Here is a 6,000-nt window from a genome sequence, read left to right on the forward strand (position 1 = left end):
TGCCGGTTTCCGAAGTAATACTCGATCAACGTGTGAATAGGTGCAATCCGTGAGCTTGTTGCAACGCAGTTTCGCAATCAGTACTCGATTGACAAACTGAGGTGCTTTCGTTTTCGAATCGGTTTGACAGTCTCCGTAGACGAACTTCGAATAATTGCAATTTCACGCGTGTTTGCTTTATGAGATTTGATTTATTGCTATCTGTTGGCTCTTCAATCTGAAGTGTGTTAATCCTGAGTTTCGATCGATGATGCGCATCATATGCTGAGAATGTGGGCAGAGGTGTTTATGGTGAGTGGTCTTATTAGGTGAAGATGGATAGAGGTTATGGCATTTGGAAATTACGAGGCGTTAATAATAATAATACTAAGACTAATGCAGTTGTAATACGCTTAAGAAGGTAGTAAGATAATAATAATAATAATTAATAATAATAAGAAAAATACAGTTTCAGATTTTTAAAAAATTTGCAAATATTACATAGAGACATTAAATCTTCAATTTTACCAAATAAATTTCTTTAGTCAAAAGAAAACGCTTCATGCTAAAAATCTGTCATGTATTCATTTGTCCAATTGAATTTCATTCGCAGAAACCTTGCCTATATTTTCCACCAGAACGTAATTTTATTTGACTGCATATTCGAATGCTAAAAAAGATTTCCAATTTCACAGTCTTTCAGGTACATAAACTCGGAGGTATAAGGTTTTAATAAAATTGTGTTGCTTACTCTGAATCCACCCAGCAAATCTCGCGACGTTCAATAAATTAGAAGTGTTCGGGATAAAGCTTTAAAAATATCATGATCGGTGCGAGAACATCCAGTTGATCAGTCGATTGAACCATAAAACGAAGGGTTTATAGGTGTCACGTATCCGTGAAACCTATCGAAATGGTAGAAGCGACAGGAACGAATTGGATTAGATGTAAAGAAATTTATTTCATTTTGCAAGTACGTCGACTGAAATTGCTCTCGCCTCTTGTGCAGTGGTGGCACGTATAGTTTACGTGGACATGTTGAAATTTCTCATCGTTTCTGAACTCTACCTTTCATACGAGAGCGCAAATAGAACGTTTGGAATTTGTGCAAATAAATTGTTTACGTTCGTCAAAAATAATTTTATCGATTCGGAGGATGTGGTAAACAAAATAAGTTGAGATATGAAAAGTTGGAGGATAGGTTTTAGTTTCCTAGCTTCAATGAGATATGGGGAATTGAATGTCCCTAGGGCAACGGTTTTATTGGCGGAGCAGTTACACCGAGTCTTAGAACACGCTGGGTCAAGGAGACACCATCTAATGTTGCGAGAGTTGAAAAATAAGAAATAGTGTTTCTTCGCGGGGAAATATTTTTGATCTTGAGGTAGGATACCTTTGGGGGAAATATTTGATTATTATATGTGATAGGAAAGAAGTTAACGATGGTACTTAATATTAGTAAATTTAGTTGTGGGTCGTTTGATAGTTAACTATTTTAGCAGTAGGTAATATTAGGCTAGAATTATTTTGGAGAAAAATATTTAACTAAAATTTGTTCGCAGAGTAAATAACATAATAAGCTACTGTATATTAATAGTTATCTGCATAACCTAACCTAACCTACATAACATACATAACCTAACCTAACCTACATAACCTACATAACCTAACAGTAATAAATAGAATAACTAATTAATATAATAGTACCATCCAATAACTTGCTAATAATAATAGTATAAATTCATAATAATTTGACAATTAATGATAACCTGATAATTAGTTATTTTGAACTACCACTTTATTTAATTTGTCAATACGCAAAGTACATTTCGTGAAGATTTTTCTATAAAAATTTCATATTATTTCACATATTAGTGTATACATATGATTATAATCGTATGTGAGAATCATTTGCTCGTATAAAAGTGTTTAATCGAATGAGGGAATTGTATTTTTCATCCTCCATTGTGACACGAATTTTCCGATTGATTTCGATGTAAAAGGCTACGCTATTATATATGAAATAATCAGGTCGCCACTTGACACCGCTATTTTTGAGGGTTTCACTTACCCCTGTAATACTTTCTCACTGATAAAAGGAAGAACGTGTCACTTACTTTTCCGTCTGCTACAATAGTGATGGGTAGAACTGTCTGCTGAAAAAATGGGTATCGGTGTGCACACTGTGTACTATAATGAAATGTCAAACGTAGACGGAGATAAAATTTTCAAGTTTGGAAATTTAGAAATTTGGAAATTTGATGGTGTAGAAATTTGGTGGAAGGGAAATATCGAATTTTTTAATTGAGGAATTTTGAGGTTTGGAAGTGCAGAAATCGAAAATTTACAAATTTAACAATTTATAAATTCAAAAAATACGAAGTATTAGAAACTAGATAGAAACAATTTTGTTTTTAATATTACATTTCAGTCTTTAATTTTTACTCCATATTGTGTACTATTATAATAACGATACTGAAAATATAATATTTCTCTATTTAATATAATTTTCTGCTAAATTATACTAAAATACCTATAATTTGCACAAGCAGCATTCTATTTACATATCTATCAAATTTAAAAGCAATTTTAAATATAAGTAGATTCATACTTTCCTTGTCAGACGTGTACAAGTGATACCGCACTACGATTAGTCAGACCAAGGCGTACAAATATTGACTCGTGCTACTAGCATCTTCCAATAATCTCATAAAAAATTGTTATATACCGTCAAATATTTAACATTACTATTTTGCTAAATAAATCAATGTTATATACCTTTCAAAATTTATGAATTACTCTTTTAAAATTTTCGAAGTTAAAAAATTTCTACGTTAAGCTTACACACCAATTAAAACAAATAGTAAAACTTTCTACATTTCTCAATTTTCCCTAAGAAAGACTACCATGCTGTGCCATATCTAGGAATATAATACTAAATCATCCCAAATCCTAATTCCAATGTACATAAATAAACGAAATCAAATAATGTAATCAATCAACACATTTGTCACCAGTATTGACAATATATTTGTTGGCATATCTGCACTGAACCAAGGTATAATTATGTAAAATAAACTGAAGCAATGGGTACAAACGTTTGTTGTTTCGCAATCGTATTGAAAGCAATTGGAAATATTCCTCCTTCGTATTTGGTTACATTTGCATTCATACATGTTCGTTGCGTCGCCGTGTAGTCGTCTGCCTAGAATTCTAGGCCCTCGAAGATGGATTTCGAATTCGCCGTATGTTTACATGCATTCGATGCGAAGGTTTATTCAAACACTCGTGCGAATGTTTATTTCTACTGGCGGATCGTTTCAAAAGCATCTGAATCGAAGAAGACGTACTTTTATATTAGCTTTATCGGAAATCCGTGCCACGCCTTTCCTATCGGTTTGTACGTGACATGGCTACAATTCTGCATCAATTTACAGCCTTTCTTTAGCCACAGTGCTTGTTAAGTTTTAGAATGCATATTACAGCGAGGTTAGACCTTAGTACATTTTAGCGATACAATAGTTTAATAATTTTTCGATCTTTCACCTTTGTAGTTTCAAAGTTCTGTAATAAGACCCAAGTCATTACATTCTAGCGAGTACTTTATTGTTAGTCACATCTGGCTGTGAAGCCTTAACCTTAGCAGTAGTCCTTGTTTGCAGTTTTCAATACATGTATTGCTTGATTTTGTTACCTGCTACGCTCACTTTGAAAACCTAAACAAACTTCATACGTCATTTGTATTTCCATTTCCAACCGAATTTTAGCTGAACCAACAGAAAATTAAAAACCGTTTTCTCTCACCAATGTCACAAAAATTGTACCCACTCCGAGCTTTTGTAAAACGTAAAACATCGAAGACACTCGGACAGTCATCAAGTACATAACAAAATAAACTAGTCGTTTAAAGTCAAATTCATTTAGATACAGTCCACTTATATTCACTTATTAGGATATCCAATGATTCCACGCGTCGTTTTATCGTCACTATTGCTGACTCTGCGACGCACAGTGCTCTCATACAAGAGACTGTAACGATTATAACGTACATCTTTCCGATAACAAACATGTCGTGGAACTTGTTCTGTCGAAAAGAACGAAAGAAAAAGAGAATTTCAGTGAAAACTTTCTTGACTCTGTATACTCGAGACTGTTCGGCGTTAATTATTATTATAGAACAGAAGATGTAAGATTGAGTTAATACTGATATACAGACGTAAAACTACCATTTGAAACGTGCGAGGAAAATGTATTGCTTCTTTCAGAAAATCTTAAGAGAAGTTTTTCTTCTTGAGAAGTTTATAAACTGTATAAATTCATCCTTCTCGGATTCTCGGGAAGAAAATGGTATACATTTTTCTCTTGCTGCTTGACATTTTGGTCTTGTTATTTGTTATGGGTGTAGTTGTGAATTTTATAGTTACAAATTATTGAGAAATTTTTTAGGTATACATTAATTTTCCACCCTTTTGTTTTGGTTGATGATTCATTTTTGATAGATAATAGTAATTTCAGTTTAATTATAGTAACTGGTGTTTGAATTTAGTTATCATAGTTGACATTCAATTATAATTGTAGCAACTGATGTTCAATCTTAATTATAGTAATTGACATTCAATTGTAATTATAGCAACTGATGTTCAATACTAATTATAGTAATTGACATTCAATTGTAACTGTAGCAACTGATGTTCAGTTCTAATAACAGCAATTGATATTCAATTATAATTATAGCAACTGATGTTCAATCCTAATTATAGTAATTGACATTCAATTGTAACTGTAGCAACAGATGTTCAATTCTAATTATAGTAATTGACATTCAATTGTAACTGTAGCAACTGATGTTCAATTCTAATAACAGCAATTGATATTCAATTATAATTATAGCAACTGATGTTCAATCCTAATTATAGTAATTGACATTCAATTGTAACTTTAGCAACTGATGTTCAATTCTAATTATAGTAATTGACATTCAATTGTAACTGTAGCAACTGATGTTCAATTCTAATAACAGCAATTGATATTCAATTATAATTATAGCAACTGATGTTCAATTCCAATTATAGTAATTGATATCCAATTATAACCATAGCAAATGATGTTCAATCTCAGTTATAGTAACTGATATTCAATTTTAATTACAGTGATAAAATTCTTACAATTCAATGTGAATTGTAGTCACTGACATTCGATTTTAATTGCAGTAATTAATATTCAATTTCAATTATAGTGTTTGATATTCAGTTTTATTTGTAGTGATTGATATTTAAATGTAATTATAGTAATTCGTACTCAGTTGTTACTATATCAATTGATATTCATTCTGAGTGATAATAATCTCAGGATTCAAAGCTCTCATACATTCATATTTTCAATTCTTTTAATTTCATGAAATCGCAAACTGTTACCAAAATTTTCATTATAAGTACATCATCAAAAAGTCTGAAATCAAACAAAATAGTATTCGTTTATTATCAAGCTATTATTTTTAATAAAAAAAACAATCAGCAAAATAGATCTTCGCTTCTACATATAATCCTTTATTAAATTCAACAACTGCTAAAAAAACAAAAAATAAATATCTCGCAAGCTCTTCCGCCAGTCCAGCAAAATGGAAACTTCACAATTCTTTTAAAAAAGAATCGAGAAGAAAGGTATATTAATCCTCTCAGAATTGGACTTCGCAATCAAAAGAATTACTGACGCAGCAATCAAAATGGAAACTTCAAAACCCGATAGTAAAATATTTCATAAACCATTAACCCTTCGTGTCAAAAAAAGCACATACGATTTCAATATCTCATACCGTAAAATTTCATTAAAATCAAGTGGTCGCATTTTATCGGTCGTTGTAAATCGGTCTTAACTGTCATGTATCCCGTTTTACTCTTTGGGAGCATATTGTGTATTACCGTGACAGATGAATTCGCATCGACGAAACGGCAGGTTTCCATCAACAAAGACGCTTATCTCTGCTAGAAACTTAAATTGCCTATCTGTCACGGATTATTTACC

Source organism: Megachile rotundata, chromosome 5 (assembly GCF_050947335.1).
Source record: "Megachile rotundata isolate GNS110a chromosome 5, iyMegRotu1, whole genome shotgun sequence".
Classification (NCBI taxonomy): Eukaryota; Metazoa; Arthropoda; class Insecta; order Hymenoptera; family Megachilidae; genus Megachile; species Megachile rotundata.